The sequence below is a fragment of the Mobula hypostoma genome, chromosome 7, assembly GCF_963921235.1.
Source record: "Mobula hypostoma chromosome 7, sMobHyp1.1, whole genome shotgun sequence".
Lineage (NCBI taxonomy): Eukaryota > Metazoa > Chordata > Chondrichthyes > Myliobatiformes > Myliobatidae > Mobula > Mobula hypostoma.
The window spans coordinates 179,691,337-179,712,819 of NC_086103.1; the positions used below are offsets into that span (position 1 = coordinate 179,691,337).

At 44.3% G+C, this 21,483-nt stretch overlaps 1 protein-coding gene across 3 annotated transcripts in view; it reads right to left on the reverse strand.

The window, feature by feature from the left end:
- The window catches only part of capn5a (calpain 5a), a 164,730-nt gene extending 144,357 nt beyond the window's left edge, over positions 1–20,373 (reverse strand). The window contains exon 1 of one of the 3 annotated variants that reach the window (XM_063054644.1): positions 20,254–20,373. The gene's annotated coding sequence lies outside the window, so the exon portion shown is untranslated. Of the gene's footprint in view, positions 1–8,992; positions 9,259–13,564; positions 13,583–20,253 lie in introns of those variants that run through there. The other 2 variants (XM_063054645.1, XM_063054643.1) reach the window with 2 other exon arrangements.
- Positions 20,374–21,483: the final 1,110 nt, after the last annotated feature.

Here is a 21,483-nt window from a genome sequence, read left to right on the forward strand (position 1 = left end):
GCAAGGACAAGTACACAGCAGTTCCTCATTTTGCACTGGGTCAGTTGCAGATGAAGGCAATCCAGCTTATCTTCCAGGAGCAAACACTAGAGGGCAGCACTGATGGGAGAGACTGCGTACAGGGGCCAGTCCCCCAACTCAGCATGCCCACCTGCCTCTGAAGGGACTGATGGACCATTCAGAAACCTGATGGTGGAGGGGAAGAAGCTGTAACTAAAATGTTGAGTTGCATCTTCTGGTACCTCATCCTCACATTGTCACCAGTCTATAGACCTATCAGCCTCCCCTCATTACTGAGGATTTTGGTGAGGAATTACAAGGGATAAAAGGTTGTTTATGAATGCAGTTATTGTTTATCAACATTCATTTACTGACAGCACTGAAATACCTCTACACAGCAACTAATTTGCCAACGACACTACATTGATTGGCTTATCTCAAACAATAATGAAGTGGCCTACAGGGAAGAAGTCATCTCTCTGACAGTGGTGTCAAGAAAACAACCTCTCCCTCAATGTCAGAAAAACAAAGGAGCAGGTTGTGGATTACAGGAGGAATGGAGACGGGCTAACCCCTATTGACATCAATGGATCTGGGGTTGAGAGAGTAAACAACTTCAAGTTCCTCGGCATCCACATCACTGAGAACCTCACGTGGTCTGCACACACCAGCTGTGTGGTGAAAAAGGCACAACAACGCCTCTTTCACTTCAGATAGCTGAGGAAGTTTGGTATGGGCCCCCAAATACTAAGAACTGTCTACAAGGGCACAATTGAGAGCATCCTGACTGGCTGCATCACTGCCTGGTATGGGAACTGTACCTCCCTTAGTTGCAGGGCTCTGCAGAGAGTGGTGCAGACAGTCCAGCGCATCTGTAGTTGTGAACTTCCCATGATTCAGGACATTTACAAGGACAGATGTGTAAAAAAGGGCCCATAGGATCATCAGGGACCTGAGTCACCCCAAGCACAAACTGTTCCAGCTGCTATCATCTGGGAAACGGTACCACAGCATAAAAGCCAGGACAAACAGACACTGGGGACAGCTTCTTCCACCAGACATTCAGACTGATTAACATATGCTGATTTGAGTTATATTGATTGTTCTATTTATTATAAATTACTATGACTGCACATTTAGACAGAGATGTAACATAAAAAATTTTACTAATCATGTATGAGAAGGATGTAAGAAATAAAGTCAATTCAATAATTAAATACCAAGTAATTGGACATTGCCCAATACTTTATGGGTACACATCTCCCCACTATCGGAAATATTTATAGGAGGTGCTGCCTTTGTTAAAGCCATAAGACACAGGAGCAGAAATAGGCCATTCAGCCCATCAAGTCCACTCTGCCATTCTATTATAGCTGATCCCAGATCCCCCTCAACCCCATACACCTGCCTTCGCACCATAACCTTTGATGCCCTGACTGATCAGGAAACTATCAATTCTTGCTTTAAATTTACCAACGGTCTTGGCCTCCACAACTGTCTGCAGCAGAACGTTCCACAGATTCACTACTCTCTGGCTAAAAAAAAAAATAAATTCCTCCTTACCTCTGTTCTAAAAGGTCACCCCTCAATCTCCCCCACCATAGGAAACATCCTCTCTACATCCACCTTATCTAGACCTTTCAACATTCAGTAGGTTTCAATGAGATACCGCACCCCCCACATTCTTCTAAATTCCAGTGAGTACAGGCCCAAAGCTGTCAAACACGCCTATGTTAACCCCTTCATTCCCAGAATATTCCTCAGGAACCTCCTCTGGACTCTCTTCAATAGCTCTCTGAGATATGGGGCCCAAAACTGTTGATAATACTATAGTGTCTTATAAAACATCAGCATTATCTCCTTGATTTTATATGCTATGCCCCATGAAATGAATGGCAACATTGCATTTGGCTTCTTTATTACAGACTCAACCTGTAAATTAACTTTCTGGGAGTCTTGCACGAGGACTCCCAAGTCCCTTTGCACCTCAGATGTTTGAATTTTTCCCCCATTTAGATAATAGACTCCACTTTTGTTCCTTAATTGAATTGACTTTATTTCTTACATATTTATATTAGGTCTCCGTCTAAATGTGCATTGTGCAATCATAGTAATTTATAATTTATAAATAGAATCCAAATGCATGATCATATATTTCCCACTGTATTCCATCTGCCACTTTTTTGCCCATTCTCCCAGTATGTCAAAGTCCTTCTGCAATCGCATTGCTTCCTCACCCCTCCACCTATCTTTGTATCATCAGCAGACTTTGCCACAAAGCCTCCTATATCCTTCTCCTGGAGTCAATGATCATCTCCTTGGTCATGCTGACATTAAGTGAGAGGTTATTGTAGCAGCACCACTCAGACAGATTTTCAGTCTCTCTCCTATATGCTGATTAGTCATCACCTTTGATTTGGCCAGTGACAGTGGTGTCATCAGCAAACCTAAATATGGCATTGGAGTTGGGCTTAGCCTCGCAGTCATAAGTATAAAAGCAAGTAGAGCAGGGGGGTTAAACAAATAGCCAGGTGATGCACCTGAACTGATGGAGATTGTGGAGGGGATATCCTTGCCAATTCAAACTGACTAGTTTCTGCAAGTGAGGAAATTGGGAATCTGGTTGAACAAAGAAGTATTGAGGCCGAAGTCTTTAAACTTATTGATTAGTTCTGAGGGAATCCTGGCTGTATCTTGATGTGTATACATCTTTACTGGCTGGATGTTCCAGGGTTGATCGAAGAGCCAATTAAATGGCAGCTGCTGTAGACCTGCTCTGATTGTAGGCAAATTGAAATGGATCCAAGCTGCTTCTCAGGCTGGAATTGATACTTCTCATCACCAGCCTCCCAAAGCACTTGGGCGATAGTCATTCAGAAGGAGCCACGATGGCGCTAGACAGCGACTTCAAGCTCATCTGCGGAAGCAGCTTAATTTCTATCTTTTCAGGGTGGATGGGGGTTCTGTCGAAGACCCTGACCCAGAGCTGCACTCAAATTTCGGTTCCTTGAACTGATGGAACCCATTCCGTGCTGACCGACTAGCCATTTATCGACATCCCAAGCACCTGGCCTGGAACACGGGCACGCCTTCGGGGTTCCGAGGCTATGTGTGTCTGGGGACGATACGATTCTATGCCAGCGCTGCCGAATGATGCATCGCAGAAGAAAATGGAATATTGGGAACAGTGGATCAGCTGTCGGAGGCTCTGTAGTCAGTGAATCTCTCTCTCTCTCTCGTTGGTGGGGAGAGTTTGTTGCTGATTCTTGAGTCGAAGAACTTGGGGGAAAATAAAGCAACACGGCAGACTTTAACAGCATAAATCAACCAGTGTTTTTTCTTTGGTCTTGTTAGTCTCCCCTCTCGCTGTATGACACCTCCCTGTCTCTTTATTGGGGGGGGGAGAGAGAGAGCCTGTGGCATGTCAAATTGTCCAGTGAACAGTTAGTATTTGTTGTACAGCAGATCATGGTCTTTCTCGGGGGCTTCGCTATTGCTTGCTTGGTGGGTGGGGGGGTGGTGCTGATGCTTTTTGCTGAGGTAAGTGGAAGGAGGGGAGGGTTGTTTCTCTGCTGCTGCTGCTTGTGAGTGAGGGGGGAGTAGGGAGCTTTGGGGTTCCAACTTTTTACTGTCACTCATTCTTTGGGGCACTCTTGTTTTCATGGATATTTGCAAAGAAGAAGAATTTCAGGTTGTATATTGTATACATTCTGTGATATTAAGTGGGACCATTAAGTTTGTCTTAGGCAGCAGTGTAACGGAAGCCTACTTGAAGCAGGTGGGTACCTCAGACTATCAAAGCGAGAGGTTAAAAATATCGGTGAATACTCTAGCCAGTTGATCAGCACAGATCTTTAGTACTCAGCTAGGTAGCCCATCTGGGCCGGATGCTTTCAATATGTTCACTTCCCTGAAGGATGAGCTACAGAGATTGAAATCACAAAGTTATTGGGGGCTGTAGCAGTTCATCAAGGTTGCTCCATGTTTTGATTATCACAGCGAGCATAAAAGATATTGATTTCTTCTGGGAGCAGAGCCTTATCATCACCCATGTTGCTTGGTTTCACTTTGTAGGAGATGGGTTATGATCCCCACCATCCAGGCCATGCCATCTTGCAGCATGCATCAGGCAGAAGCCTGAAGAGCCGTAACACCAAGTTGCAGAAGAGCCCTGGTGAAGGATTTCAGCCCAAAACATCAGATCTTTATTTCTCTCCTTAGATGCTGCCTGGCTTCAAAGTTCCTCCATCACTGAGTGCGTTACGCAGCAACAGCTACTTCTGTTAACCACTTGGTTCATGAAACAACCAGCACAGCTTTAATCACAAAAGTTCAGCTTAAATCACCACGATTCTGCTTAATTACCACTTTAATTTTGTTCTAATTGAGTTCTTTCTTGTGGAAAAAAGGACATAACTTATGTTTATATTTATGAGGAGGCGCGGTAGTGTAGCGGTTAGCGTAACGCTTCACAGCCCCAGCGATCAGAGTTCAATTCCTACCACCGTCTGTAAGGAGTTGTTATGTTCTCCCTATGACTGCATGGCTTTCCTCTGGGTGCTCTGGTTTCCTCCCACATTCCAAAGATGTGCAAGTTGGGGTGAGTGAGCTGTGGACGCGCTTGTTGGCCCGCAAAGCATAGCAACACTTGCAGGCTGCCCCCAACACGTTCCTGATTGGGTATCTCCCGTACAGAATTAGTGGCCACTGAGTGCATTCCTGTGGTCTACTGCTGTTGTAACCCATCTACTTCAGGAATCGACACGTTGCGTGTTCAGAGACACTCTTCTGCAGAGCACGGTTGCAACATGTGGTTATTTGAGTCACTGTCACCTTCCTGTCAGCTTGAATCAGTCTGGCCATCGTCCTCTGACTCACTCATTAACAAGGCATCTTCACCCACAGAAATGCCACTCACTGGATGGGTTCTGTTTTTTTACATCCAGGAAGTGGTACTGCAGCATAAAAGCCAGGTCCAACAGGCTCCGGGACAGCTTCTTCCACCAGGCCATCAGACTGATTTGATTGTACTCTAAGTTACACTGACTGTTCTATTTATTATAAATTACTATGATTGCACATTTAGACAGAGACGTAACATAAAGATTTTTACTCCTGATGTATGTGAAGGATGTAATAAATAAAGTCAATTCATTCATTAAAATTCACTCAATTCATTTTAAAAGTTGCAGAGACTGACGTGCATAAAATTCCAGGAGATCATGATTTCCAAAATACGCAAGCCATTCCATTTCGCACCAACATTCATTCCATGACCGAAGTCACTTGGGTCGCATTTCTTCCCCATTCTGATGTTGGTCTGAACAACACCGGGACCTCTTGATCATGTCTGCGTGCTTTTATGCATTGAGTTGCTGCCACATAATTGGTTGATTTAGATTTTCCATTAACATTATGGTCTTAACTAGCAGGAGTACAGGGGTAGCTAATAAAAATGGTCACCGAGTATATTCGGACTATGTTGGTCACTGATGTAAAATGACACAATTATTTTGTTTTATTTGGAGATAGTGTGGAACAGGCTCTTTCAGCCCAATGAGATATAATGCCCAGAAACCCACACATATCACCCTAACCTAATCACAGGGCAATTTACAATGACCAATTTAACCTACTAACCGGTACACAGTAAAAACTGTGGGAGGAAACCAGAGCACCTGGAGGAAGCACACAGGAAGAAAGGATAAACTTTCTAACAAAGGACAAACTCCACCACCTCAAGCTGTAATAGCATTGTACTATCTGCTACATTGTACTAGCGCCCAATTGTATTTCAAAGTTCAAAGTAAATTTATTAACAAAGTAGATATAAAGTGGCATGCAAAAGTTTAGGCACCCCTGCTCAAAATTTCTGTTACTGTGAATAGCTAAGCGAGTAAAAGATGACTTGATTTCCAAAAGGCATAAAGTTAAAGATGACACATTTCTTTAATATTTTAAGCAAGATTACTTTCTTATTTCCATCTTTTACAGTTTCAAAATAACAAAAAAGGAAAAGGGCCCGAAGCAAAAGTTTGGGCACCCTGCATGGTCAGTACTTAGTAACACCCCCTTTGGCAAGTACCACAGCTTGTAAACACTTTCTGCAGCCAGCTAAGAGTCTTTCAACTCTTGTTTGGAGGACTTTTGCCCATTCTTCCTTGCAAAAGGCTTCTAGTTCTGTGAGATTCTTGGGCCGTCTTGCATGCACTGCTCTTTTGAGGTCTATCCACAGATTTTCAATGATGCTTAGGTCGGGGACTGTGAGGGACATGGCAAAACCTTCAGCTTGCACCTCTTGAGGTAGTCCATTGTGGATTTTGAGGTGTGTTTAGGATCATTATCCTGTTGTGGAAGCCATCCTCTTTTCATCTTCAGCTTTTTTTTTTTAAAAAACAGATGGTGTGATGTTTGCTTCCGGAATTTGCTGGTATTTAATTGAATTAATTTTTCCCTCTACCAGTGAGATGTTCCCCATGCCACTGGCTGCAACACAAGCCCAAAGCATGATCGATCCACCCCCATGTTTAACAGTTGGAGAGGTTTTCTTTTCATGAAATTCTGCACCCTTTTCTCCAAACTTACCTCTGCTCATTACGGCCAAAAAGTTCTAATTTAGCTTCATCACTCCACAGGACTTGTTTCCAAAATGCATCAGGCTTGTTTAGATGTTGCTTTGCAAACTTCTGATGCTGAGTTTTGTGGTGGGGATGCAGGAAAGGTTTTCTTCTGATGAATTTTCCATGAAGGTCACATTTGTGCAGGTGTCGCTGCACAGTAGAACAGTCCACCACCACTCCAGAGTCTGCTAGATCTTCCTGAAGGTCTTTTGCAGTTAAACAGGGTTTTGGTTTGCCTTTCTAGCAATCCTACAAGCAGTTCTCTCGGAAAGTTTTCTTGGTCTTCCAGATCTCAACTTGACCTCCACCGTTCCTGTTAACTGCCATTTCTAAATTACATTACAAACTGAGGAAACGGCTACCTGAAAACGCTTTGCTAACTACTTATAGCCTTTTACTGCTCTGTGGGCATCATTTATTTTAATTTTCAGAGTGCTAGGCAGCTGCTTAGAGGAGCCCATAGCTGCTGATTGTTGGGACAAGGTTTGAGGAGTCAGGGTATTTATAAAGCTTTGAAATTTGCATCACCTGGCCTTTCCTAATGATGACAGTGAACAAGCCATAGCCCTAACAAGCTAATTAAAGTCTGAGACCTTGGTAAAAGTTATCTGAGAGCTCAAATCTCTTGGGGTGCCCAAACTTTTGCATGATGCTCCTTTCCTTTTTTTTCACTCTAAAATTGTACAAAACAAAAATAATACACTAATCTTGTTGAAAAGAATGTTTCATCTTTAACTTTATGACTTTTGGAGATCAGTTCATCTTCTATTCACTTAACTATTCACAGTAACAGAAATTTTGACCAGGGGTGCCCAAACTTTTGCATGGCACTGTATGTCACCCATATACAACCCTGAGATTTGCTTTCTTGTGAGTATACACAGTAAATGTGTGGAAGGCACTAGCAGTGTGCTAGATGTTGAAGGGTGTGAGGGAAGAGAAGTGAGTGCAGTTACTATTACAAGGGAGAAGGTGCTCATAAAGCTGAAAGACCCAAGGGTACAGAAGTCACATGGACCAGATGAACTGAATCCTAGGGTTCCGAAAGAGGTAGCAGTAGAGGCATTAACAATGATCTTTCCAAAACCATTGGACTCTAGTATGGTGCCAGAGGGTGTCAATTTGCAAATGTCATTCCACTCTTTAAGAAAGGAGGAAAGCAGCACAAAGGCCTGACCTCGCCCTAATGCATGGTAAGATGTTGGAGTCAATTGATAAGGATGAGGTTATGGAGTACTTGGTGACACAGGACAAGATAGGACAAAGTCAGCATGGTTTCCTCAAGGGAAAATCTTGCCTGATGAACCTGTTGTAATTCTTTGAGGAAATTACAAGTAGGAAGATAAAGGGGATGTAGTGGATGTTGTATATTTGGATTTTCAGAAGGCCTTTGACAAGGTGCCACACATGAGGCTGCTAGCAAGTTAGAGCCCATCGTATTACAGGAAAGTTACTAACATGGTTAGAGTATTTGCTGATTGGTAGGAGGCAGCAAATGGGAATAAAAGGATCCTTTTCTGGATGGCTGCCAGTGACTAGTGGTGTTCCACAGGGATTGGTGTTGGGACCACTTTTTTTTTAATGCTGTATATAAATGACATAGATGATAGAATAGATGGCTTTGTTGCCAAGTTTGCAGATGATATGAAGATTGGTGGAGGGGCAGGTAGTGTTGAGGAAATAGGTAGGATGCAGACGGACTTAGACAGATTAGGAGAATAAGCAAGAAAGTGGCAAATGAAATACAATGTTGGAAAATGCATGGTCATACACTTGGGAAGAAGAAATAAATGTGCCACACTATTTTCTAAATGGGGAGAAAATCAAGCAGACATTTCTGCTAATCGTAACTCTGCGTTATAAGGAGGTGGGCAGACCTGGAGTATAATAGACTGAAGAGTGACCAGGTAGAGGTATAAGTGTCATGTGGACATTGACAGGGTGAATGCACAACATTTTTTCCCCCAGAGAAAGGGCATAGGTTTAAATTTGTGTCCATGATAGAGTTGGTTGAGTCTATAACTGTCTGCAGCCTCTTTCAGTCCATTGCAATGGAGCCTCTAGACAACCAGTCAAGATGCTCTCCAAGGTACATCTGCAGAGTCTTTGGTGACATACCTAGTCTCCTCAAACCCCTCACGTAGTACGTTTTCTTCTCGATTGCATCAATGTGTTGGGCCAGGATCGATCCTACGAGATGTTGACACACAGGAACTGGTTTACTATCACTGAAGTACATTGTGAAATTTGTTTTAAATTGGACAAATGTGAGGTACTGCATTTTGGTCAGTTACGCCTGGACAGGACATGCACCATGAATGGAAGGGTGATGGATAGTGCTGTAGAGCAGAGAGATGCAGGGATGCAGGTACCTGGGTTCCAGAGATCAATGACGCAGGTAGGTGGGGTTGTAACAATGCATGCTTGCCTTTATCGGTCAGAGTACCGAGTACAGGAGTTGGGATGCCGTCTTACAGCTGTACAAGGCATAGATCAGACCTCTCGGAGCAGTGTGCATAGTTGTGGTCATCCAGCTGGAGGAAGGATGTCATTAAGCTGGAAAAGATAGAAAAGATTTGCTGGACTGGAAGACTTGTGTTACAAGCACAGACTGGATACGGTGGAATCCTTTTCCCTGGTGTGTAGGAGTAACCTTATAGGAGGTATACAAAGTTCATGAGGGGCACAGATAACATAAATGGTCACAGTCCACTTCCTTAAACTAGGCAAGACTTAAACGAGAGAGCTTAAATTTAAAGTGAGAGGGAAAGATTTAAAGGGGACCTGAGAGCCAAGTTAGAATAGTGGGAATATTTAACAAGCTGCCAGAGGAGATAGTAGAGGCAGGTACAATTACAATGTTTAAAAAGCACTTAGACAGGTATATGGGCAGAACGCTGACAATCAGCACTGGTACACCACAGGGACACATCTCAGCTCTCTGCTCTACTCTCTTCACACTCGCGGCAGTGCAGTTCGGCACAGCTCAAACATAATTACATTTGCTGACAACACACCCGTTGCCAGCAGAATCTGAACCCACAAGGACTACCTCTCTAATTTGCCCTCTTTATGCCCTACTTATCTTTCATATATTCCAAGACTAGCTTTATTTGTCATGTGTAGGATGAGAGGAGACATGATAGAGGTGTACAAGATAATAAGAGGAATAGATAGAGTGGATAGCCAGCGCCTCTTCCCCAGGGCACCACTGCACAATACAAGAGGACATGGTTTTAAGGTAAGGGGTGGGAAGTTCAAGGGGGATATTAGAGGAAGGTTTTTTACTCAGAGAGTGGTTGGTGCGTGGAATGCACTGCCTGAGTCAGTGGTGGAGGCAGATACACTAGTGAAGTTTAAGAGACTACTAGACAGGTATATGGAGGAATTTAAGGTGGGGGATTATATGGGAGGCAGGGTTTGAGGGTCAGCACAACATTGTGGGCCGAAGAGCCTGTACTGTGCTGTACTATTCTATGTTCTACATGTTCTATACAGGGAAATGTATCATTTGCAGCAACAAACCAAGACTGCCTGAAGATTGCGCTGGGGGCAGCCCACAGGTTTCACCATGCTACTGGCACAAACGTGACATGCCCACAGCCTACTAACCCCAACACTTACATCTTTAGAATGTGGGAGGAAAGCAGAGCACCCGGGGGAAACACACGCGGTCAAAGGGAGAACGTACAAGCTCATTAGATAGTGTCAGGAATTGGATCTGATTGCCATTTGTAGTAATTTTTATATACTGCACCGTTGCAACCACGAAACAATACATTTCACAACATATCTCAGTGATGATAAACCTGATTCTGACCTCAAAATCCAAAGAACTTCAAAGTACAAGCTCAAAGTAAATTTATTATTTCTATATGTCACCATAGACAACCCCGAGATTCATTTTCTTGCAGGCATTCACAGTAGAACAAAGAAATACATTGGAATCAATGAATCAGAATCAGGTTTATTATCACCGGCATGTGATGTGAAATTTGTTAGCAGCAGCAGTTCAATGCAATACATAATCTAGCAGAGAGAGAAAAATAATAATAATAAATAAAATATAATAAGTAAATCAATTACATAAATTGAATAGATTTTAAAAAACGAGCAAAGAAATACTGTATATTTAAAAAAAGTGAGGTAGCGTCCAAAGCTTCAAAGTCCATTTAGGAATCGGATGGCAGAGGGGAAGAAGCTGTTCCTGAATTGCTGAGTGTGTGCCTTCAGGCTTCTGTACCTCCTACCTGATGGTAACAGTGAGAAAAGGACATGCCCTGGGTGCTGGAAGTCTTTAATAATGGATGCTGCCTTTTTGAGACACCGCTCCCTGGAGGTGTCCTGGGAACTTCATAGGGTAGTACCCAAGATGGAGCTGACTAGATTTACAACCTTCTGCAGCTTCTTTCGGTTCTGTGCAGTAGCCCCTCGATACCAGACAGTGATGCAGCCTGTCAGAATGCTCTCCATGGTACAACTATACAAGTTTTTGAGTGTATTTGTTGACACGCCAAATCTCTTCGAACTCCTGATAAAGTCTTGCCTTCTTTATACATCGATATGTTGGGACCAGGTTAGATCCTCAGAGATCTTGATACACAGGAACTAGAAGCTGCTCACTCTCTCCACTTCTGATCCCTCTATGAGGATTGGTATGTGTTCCTTCGTCTTACCCTTCCTCATGTCCACAATCAGTTCTTTCGTCTTACTGACGTTGAGTGCCAGGTTGTTGCTGTGGCACCACTCCACTAGTTGGCATATCTCACTCCTGTACGCCCTCTTGTCACTGCCTGAAATTCTACCAACAATGGTTGTATCGTCAGCAAATTTATAGATGGTACTTGAGCTATGCCTAGCCACACAGTCATGTGTATATAGAGGGTAGAGCAGTGGGCTAAGCACACACCCAAGGAGCGCCAGTGTTGATCGTCAGTGAGGAGGGTATGTTGTCATCAATCCGCACAGACTGTGGTCTTCCGGTTAGGAAGTCAAGGATCCAATTGCAGAGGGAGGTACAGAGGCCCAGGTTCTGCAACTTCTCAATCAGGATTGTGGGAATGATGGTATCAAATGCTGAGCTATAGTCAATGAACAGCATCCTGACATAGGTGTTTGCGTTGTCCAGGTGGTCTAAAGCCATGTGGAGAGCCATTGAGATTGCATCTGCCATTGATCTATTGTAGCAACAGGCAAATTGCAATGGGTCCAGGTCCTTGCTGAGGCAGGAGTTCAGTCTCGTCATAATCAACCTCTCAAAGGATTTCATCACTGTTGATGTGAGTGCTACCGGGCGATAGTCATTAAGGCAGCCCATGTTATTCTTTTTTGGTGGTGGTATAATTGTTGCTTTTTTGAAGCAAGTGGGAACTTCTGCCCGTAGCAGTGAGAGGTTGAAAATGTCCCTGAATACTCCCGCTAGTTGGTTGGCACTGGTTTTCAGAGCCTTACCAGGTACTCCATTGGGACCTTCCGCCTTGCGAGGGTTCACTCTCTTTAAAGACAGTCTAACGTCAGCCTCTGAGATGGAGATCACAGGGTCATCAGGTGCAGCAGGGATCTTCACAGCTGTAGTTGTGTTCTCTCTTTCAAAGTGTGCATAGAAGGCATTGAATTCATCTGGTAGTGAAGCATTGCTGCCATTCACGCTATTGGGTTTCACTTTGTAGGAAGTAATGTCTCGCAGACCCTGCCAGAGTTGCCGTGCACACTAAGAAATCTATATATTTGCAGCCAAGAATTCACATCTGAGCAGGTGGACTGGACAGAGGAGGAGGAGAACCAAAGGTTATTGAGATGACTATGTCACAGCCATTGGAAACACTCCATGACAGGGCATCCAACCTTACTCCAAAATTTACATGAATGTTGGCAGGACTCGAGAACCCAATTTACGGGGAAAGGTTGAAAAGTTTCGGACTTTATTCCCTAGAGCGTAGGAGAATGAGGGGAGATTTGACAGAGGTATACAAAATTATGAAGGATATAGATAGGATAAATGCAGGCAGGTTTTTTTCCACTGAGGTTGGATGAGACTAGAGGTCATGGGTTAAAAGCGATAGGTGAAATATTTAAGGAGAACCTGAGGAGGAGCTTCTTCATACGGAGGGTGGTGAGAGTGTGGAATGAGATGCCAGCAGAAATGATGGATTCAGGTTCAATTTCAACAGTGAAGAGAAATTTGTATATGGATGATGGGGTATGGAGGGCTATGGTCCGATGCAGGTCAATGGGACTAGACAGATTAATCATTCAGTATTGACTCAATGGTCTGAAAGGTGTGCCTCTGTGCTGTCATGTTCTATGACTCAATTTGAAGATCTTGGTCCCCTCGAGGTTGAAGCAACCTAACCATGTATCATCTCACTTTGTTTGAAGATCACAGGGCACCCTATTTCGAGTGCCTGATGTGGTGAGATAACTCGGAAATGACAGGCCTCAGAATCAGGAAACAAGTGGCATTGTAAACTACTGTTACTGGCCATTACATGGCTTGTGGTGTGGCTTTGGTCATCGAGTAATCTCTGCCTTAAAAAAAATATTTGCCAAACCAATGGATACGTTTTCCTGTCAGAGGCAGACTGAGATTGATGCTAAGTGCCTTCTGCAACAGCAAGGTCTCTAATTACAGCAAATCAATTAAACTAATGGTTACCTTCATTGCATCCTTTACAAACAAAGGCTCCAATTATGCCCAGAGACCAGAGAAGCCAGTGCCTAGGGTCTGTAATGTGTAGAATCTGAAACCCTATTTATTTAACTTTGCTTTAAACGAACATCTTTTTTGCCTTTTATTTCATGTTAATTTTTTTAAAATTTCATTTTCATGTTTGTACTTTTATCCCATTGTAAAGCATCTGTGTGAAAAGTGCTCCATAAATAAAGTTATTATTAAATACTCTGACATCACTCAGTCACTTCAAAGACATCTTCCAAGCGCCCACCTCTATTTCCAAGCAGGACCAGGACAGTAGGCATTGGGACTCCACATCTCCTCAAATCTTCTCAAACTCCTAATGAAATATAGCCGCTTGCATGCCTTCTTCGTAATTGCATCAACATGCACCACCACTTACAGGTTCCTCTCCTAGTCAGGATCAGAATCAGGTTTATTATTGATATATGTCATGAAATCCGTTGTTTTGTGGCAGCAGTACAGTGCAATACAAAAAAAGTTAGTAGTTTACAAAATTATGATGGGTATAGATAGGGTAAATGCAAACAGGCTTTTTTCTGCAGAGCAACACCTACAAAATGCTGAAGGAACTCAGCAGGCCAGTCAGCATCTATGGAGAAGAGACAACAGTTGACATTTCAGGCTGAAACGTCAACTGTTTACACATTTCCAAAGATGCTGCCTGACCTGCTGAGTTCCTCCGGCATTTTGTGTGTGTTGCTCAGGATCTCCAGCATCTGCAGATTTTCTCCTTGTTTGTTTTGCCATGATCTCCAGTTCTGAGATTACAATTAGAGGTCATGGGTCAAGGGTGAAAGGTGAAATGCTTAAGGGGAACACGAGGGGAAACTTCGCTCGGAGAGTGGGAAGAGTATGGAATGAGCTGCCAGTGCAAGTGGTAGATATGCAAGTTTTTGATTTCAACATTTAGGAGAAGTTTGGATAGGTAGATGGTTGAGAGGGCTACGGTTTGGGTGCAGCTCAAGTGGTTTAAGCAGGTATAATAACAACTTGTAAAAGACAGCTGGATGAGTACATGAATGGAAAGGTTTAGCAGGTTATGGGCCTTCTGGCAAATGGGACTAGCATGCATAGGGCATCTTGATTGGCATGGAGCAGAGGGGCAGAAGGGCCTGTCACTGTGCTATATAAATCTATATGAATATATGACTCAACAAAAGAGACTGGACAAACTTGGGTTGTTGTCTTTGGAGTGTTGGAGGTTAGGGGAGATCTGCTAAAGGTTTATAAAATTATGGATGGTAGAGAGGGTACACAGTCAAAATCTCTTCCCCCCCCCCACCCCAGAGTCAAATTGTCACATAAAGAGATCAGCTTTATTTGTCACAAACTGAAATGCGTCATTTGCGCCAACGACCAACACAGTCCAAGGAAGTGCCGGGGAAAGCCCGCAAGTGTCGCCACGCTATTCCTGCCAACATAGCACACCCACAACTTACTAGCCCATAGGCAAGCGGAGCACCCAGAGGAAACCCACGGGGAGAACAGACATACTCCTTATGGACAGCAGCAGAATTGAACCCCGATCGCTGGTGCTGGAAAGGGTACAGGGAGAAGGCAGGAGAATGGGGCTGAGGAGGATAATAAATCAGCCAGATGGTATGGCAGAGCGCTTGATGGGCTGAATGGCCTAATTCTGCTCCTGTATTATACTAACCATTATGCTACCATGCTGCCTACGGTGTACTGGAGGGTATTGCTTCAAAGGTGAGAGGGGGAAAGTTCAACTGAGACCTGGGAGGCGATTATTTTGTATTTCTTTTCCATAATGTGAGTGATGGTTCCAAGAACGCACTGCCAGAGATGCTGATGGGAGCAGTCCTGATAGCAACATTTAAGAGGCATTCAGACAGGCAGATGAACAGAGGGAAATGGACCACGTGCAGACATACATGTAGTTTACTCAGACATCACACTCAGGACAGACATTGCAGGCCAAGTGCTAGTTCTGTGCCCTTCTATAAAATGCTGGGGTCTTGTTGGTCTTGCCAATAGCACCCAAATCATAAAGAAATTAATGTTAAAAGATCATTAGAGATATCTAAAGCAGTTAATGGCCAAAAAGGGTCTCCTCATCTTGCAAGACCCATTTCGCTGGCTACATCCTAGTCAACAGACCCAAACTGTTGAATAGTCCATAAGATCTGGTAATGACTAAGACTGGGAAACATGCATGGATTAGAGAGGAAACCAATCCTATCGGAGGTTACCTGTTAACTTTAACCAGGGTAGCGTCATTGCTTTTCAACACCAGCAATCACTGATCAGGGTTTGATTGCCCCTGTTGCCTGTAAGGAGTGTGTACTTTCTCCTCCATGACCATAGGGGTTTCCTCCAGGTGCTCCAGTTTCCTCCCACAGTCCAACGACGTATGGGTTAGGGTTACTAAGTTGTAGGCATGTTATGTTGGCACTAAAAGAACATGGACTGCCCCAGCACAAGCAAAACATTTCACTGCACATCTCGATGGTACATGTGATAAATAAAGCAAATCTTTAATCTTATTTTCTGGTCCAGATGAAGGGTCTTGACCTACAACATCAACAATCCATTTCCCTTTACAGATGCTGCCTGACACACTAAGTTCCCCCAGCAGAAGGTTGAACCTCTGCCCTGCAGTTTCAGACACCTCCCCGAAGGGCAGCATTTCTTCCCATCAAACCTATCCAGGTCTTCCATCCAAGTCATCAGCCCCACTTGCCAGAACTCCCTCCCTAATCCCTCCCACTTCACCCTGCCTTGACATTTGCTCAACATTTGAACTCAAACTCTCAGTCACTCTTCCCACCCTCTCCCCCCGCCCATTCACTGTTTCAAATGTCTTACAGTCACAGAGCCTTACAGAATGGAAACAGACCCACTCATTGACTACATGAACTATGCCTGAGTCTAGCCCATTTTCTGAAGGCAGAGGAAATCATCATCATCGTTACATGCCGTGTCATATGCTGTAGGCAGTCACGGTCTATCCATGACCATGGTTATTCTTAGCAAGTTTTTCTACAGAAGTTGTTTGCCATTGCCTTCTTCTGGGCAGCATCTTTACAAGATGGGTGACCACAATCATTGTCAATGCTCTTCAGAGATTGTCTGCCTGGCGTCAGTGGTCGCACAAACAGGACTTGTGATCTGCACCGGCTGCTCGTACGACCATCCGCCACCGGCTCCCATGACTTCACGTGACCCCGACTGTGGGGCTAAGCAGGTGCTACACCTTGCCCAAGGGTGACCAGCAGGCTAACAGAGGGAAGTGCACCTTACACCTCCTTTGGTAGAGATGCACCTCCACCCTGCCGCTCCAGAGGGGAGGAAGCTGTTCATAAAATATTGTGTGTGTGTAATCAAGCTCCTGTACCTCCTCCATGATGGTAGCAATGAGAAGAAGGCATGTCCTGGGTGATGGCAAGGGTCAGGTACATTCTAATTGTACCTGCCCCTACCTGATTGTTACACACTCACCACCCCCTGTGCAACACTCACCTCGTCCCTTTTAAATCTTTCTCCACTCATCTTAATCCTACAACCTTTAGCTTTAGACCACCTTACTGTGATCGCCCATCTTATCTATGCCCTTCATGATTTTAAATGAAAAGACTGCAGTGGTAAAAATAAGCAAGTCCTTGGTAACTAATGGGAACTGCAATAAAATCCTAGTATTGCCCCAAAATGGATCAAGTCCAGATGAAGGATCTCAGCCCTAAATATCAGCTATCCATTCCCTCATCCACTGAGTTTCTCAAGTAACTTTGTGTGCTAGAAGATGCAGAGTTCACCTCCAGCTTATGGGAAGGCAGTTCAAGTGTGATAGTAGATGTTCTTGAGCCTGATGATTGATCCTTTCGGGCTTCCGTGTCTTCCCCATCAGAAGCAGGATGGTTCACAGAGCAATCCCATTCCCACCACCACGAAGTGAAGGAAGACGAGAGGCGACTTGATACAGGTGTACAAGATGGTCAGAGGCAACAATGGATTAACCAGCCAGAGAGTTCTTCCCAGGGCAGAAATGGCAAATCGTAAGAGGGTGATTGGAGGAAAGTGTAGGGGGCATGTCAGAGGTAGGTTATTTACACAGAGAGTGGTGGACGTGGGTAATGCCCTGCCAGGGTGATGATAGAGGCAGATGCATTGGGGCATTCAAGAAAGTCTTAGATAGACACATGAGGATAGAAAATAGAGGGCTGTGTAGGAGGGAGGGCTACAGAGGAGGGAATGTTGAGATTGATCTCGGAGTAGGTTAGAAGCTTAGCACAATATGAGTTGAAGGGCCTGTTCTGTTCTGTTACATTCTATGTTCTAGATATTTTTGGTGTAAACTATTTTCCATTAAACCACCCCATACTGTACAGTGGAGCCAGTGTGCCGTGACCAATTAATTTAGCAGCCTATCAGCAGGATTAGTGGTCAAAGTTCATGGATTTAGTAGAGTCATAGATAACATTTTGGGTGGTGTGACACACTTCTTCGAAGGCAGGGGCAGCAGTTCGTGAGTCACTTCACATCAATACACAATGGGGAAGAGTCTTCAGGAACAAGGGAGAATTGTGGACAGAGGAAATGGTTTAACTCTTTAGACAGTAATAGGCCAAATGGCTCCTGTGGCAGTGCATGATTCAGGATGGACATCAGCCTTTGTCTAATCCTCAGTTACTGCCTGTTATGCCACTGGCGTTTAGGGCAGCAATGAAGGTCTTCTATCCGCCGGTCACACACAGATATAAAATTCTTCATTCCTGTTTCTGTGACAATTTTTTGGACCAGTCAGGGTTGTAAGCCCTGAGATGAACTTCTGAACCTGGAGAACAGATACACCACTGTATCCTTTGAACTGTTAGGCATGGTGACCCTACCAAGAGTCCTGACTCCAGCCAACATCTCTCTCCAGGTCTTTGAGGCACCCAAGCCTCCAATCCCTATGACAAAGGTTGTGGGTCCTCTTGGAGGATGTCTAATCAGTCATAATGGATTATAGCATTGGAAACAGGCCCCTTGGCCCATGTCGAACTATTATTCAGCCTAGTTGCATCAACCCACACCTAGATCAGGGGTTCCCAACCTGGAATCCACAGACCTCTCAGTTAATGGTAAGGTCCATGGCATAAAAAGGTTGGGTACCCCCAACCTTGGCCATAGCTCTTCATACCCTTCCCATCGATGTACCTATACAAACTTCTTTTAAATGTCCCAACCAGCCCCACATCCAACACTTCCACTGGCAGCTCGTTCCACACTGTCACCACCCTCTGGGTGAAGAAGCTCCCCCTCAGGTTTCCCTTAAATATTTCACCTTTCACCTCTAGTTCTAGTCCCACCCAACCCCAGTGGGAAAAGGCTGCTGGCATGAAGGCTCTCTAGGAGCAGGGATGTGATGTTGAGGCTGTATAAGGCGCTGGTGAGACCTCACTTGGAGTACTGTGGGCAGTTTTGGTCTCCTCATTTAAGAAAGGATGTGCTGACATTGGAGAGGGTACAGAGAAGATTCACTAGAATGATTCCGGGAATGAGAGGGTTAACATGAGGAAGGTTTGTCCGCTCTTGGACTGTATTCCTTGGAGTTTAGAAGAATGAGGGGAGGCCTCAGAAACATTTCGAATGTTGAAAGGCATGGACAGAGTGGATGTGGCAAAGTTGTTTCCCATGATGAGGTAGTCTAGTACGAGAGGGCATGACTTAAGGATTGAAGGGCGCCCATTCAGAACAGAAATGCGAAGAAATCTTTTTAGTCAGAGGGTGGTGAATCTATGGAATTTGTTGCCATGGGCAGCAGTGGAGACCAAGTCATTGGGTGTATTTAAGGCAGAGATTGATAGGTATCTGAGTAGCCAGGGCATAAAAGGTTATGGTGAGAAGGTGGGGGAGTGGGACTGAATGGGAGAATGGATCAGCTCATGATAAAATGGTGGAGCAGACTCGATGGGCCGAATGGCCGACTTCTGCTCCTTTGTCTTATGGTCTATACCCCTCACGACTTTGTCTACTGGACCTCTATCGGGTCTCTCCTCATTGCAGAGAATAAGGAGCGTAAATATCAACATATTTCTTGTAGGTGGGTAAGAAAAACTGCACCCGCTACACCAATGTCTTCAACCCAACCTCCTGTACTCAATAGTCTGACTTAATGAAAATCAACGTGCCAAAACTGTCTTTAGGACCCCATCTACTTGCGACACTACTTTCAAGGAACTATGGCTCTGTATTCCCAGATCTCCCTCTTCTAAGGCACTCCTTAATGCTCTACCGCTCTTTCAGTGCGACGGCGATACAAGCAGGGGGCATTGTAATAACAGTGGCGACAATCTATTTAGACACCCATGGCATTAGTAATGGAAATAAATAGCGAGCGCAGGACAAAAGCGATGAAATCACTGCAAAAAGCGCAAAGTTATTAACGTACGTATATGTCACCGTATACAGCCCTAAAATTCACTTACTCGCGGGCATTCACAGTTGATACAAAGAAACACAAGAGTCAATGAAAAACCACACAAAACAGACTGACAACCAATGTGTAGTTGAAGTAAATACTTGAGATTAAAATGTTTGCTGCCAACACGCTTACCCTCGGATAGCAAGGGAAACGTACAAATATTTCCGCCTTGTATATACCCTAAAGTACGACATGCTGCGCTCTGCAATCATAAAAACACGAGCACAACCTATAAACACACAGGCAATATTTCTCTCAATGCCTGTTGCCTGTTAAAAATCCATCTCGCCAGAACAACGTGGAGCGCCAAACCCAAGAGTTACAAAGCATTAAAATCAAAGTAACCGCCCAGTTCCCTAAGAAAATCGCTGTTACTCTTCGCCTTGTTGATGTACCAGCTTGAGAATAATTGTATCAAACATGTTAAAAGAATCTAGATAAGGAGAAACGAATGTGTATCCTTCTAACTCCGTTACATTCTTTCCACCCCAAATGAAGATGATGTTTCTCACCTCTCTAAATAACTAGCTGTCTTTAAACCTGCGAACCGCTGCCAGTTTTGAGCTCGCTTTGCCTCGACTAGAGGAAGCGACAGCTGATCAATTTCTGCTGGGGAGTTCCGCCCGCTGATACTTTTCCCCCGCCCGTGGGAGGAGTGCGGAAGCGGAAGTGCGCATGCGTGCTCTGCCAATTTGAAACTACAGGCTTGATGCGCACCGGGAGATGTAGTTTATTGTCCGCGTGGGTGAATACCGACAGGGCGGTGCACCGTCGTGGTCAGCGGCTCGGCTCCTTTCATCACTGACAGTTTTAATAAAAGGTCTGCATTTATGAACATGAAACAACTAGATGGTCAAAAAAATAACTGTCTGGCTCCACAAAAGCCTCTTGATATTTACTTATTTTAAGCACAAGAGATTCTGCGGATGCTGGAAATCCAGAGTAACACACACAAAATGCGGAACGAACTCAGCAGGTCAGGCAGCATCTAGGGAAAGGAATAGGCAGTCAACGTTTCGCCCGAGACCCCTCATCAGGACTTTGTCTCCCTGTTTGATGACCTCAGACCCATAAGGCAACTTTTTTTTTGTTTATAGTAAGTTTATTTCAAGTACTACAACAAACACTCAACGACTCGTGGCGACACTTGTGGACTGACGCCGGTACAATCCTCGGACTGTGTTGGTCGTTGAGGCAGACGCCGCATTTCCCTATCTACAGCAGAGAACATAGAAGAGTACAGCCCAGAGACCGACCATTCGGCTCCAATGTTGCCCCCGAACCAGCTAAAAACAAATACTAATCCCTCCAACGTACATATCCCTCTATCTTCCTTACATCCATGTGCCTATCCAAACGCCTCCAATGTATTTGTCTCCACCATCATAATGAGCATCCACGACTCTCTGAATTACCCCTCACACCCCCCTTGAACCTACCCCCTCTCAGGTTCAACATATGCCCTCTGGTATTAAATATTTCAACCCTGGAAAACAGATACTCCCTGTCCACTCTGCCTGTGCCTCTCTTAATCTTGTAAACCTCTATCAGATCGTCCCTCATCATCCTCCACTCGAGAGAAAACAACCCACGTTTGTCAAGCCTCTGGTTATAGTTCATGCCCTCTAAACCAGGTTTCAAGGTTCAAAGTAAATTTATTATCAAAATACATATGTCACCATATACTACCCTGAGATTCATTTTCTTGCGGGCATTCACAGTAAATACAAAGAAAATAAATA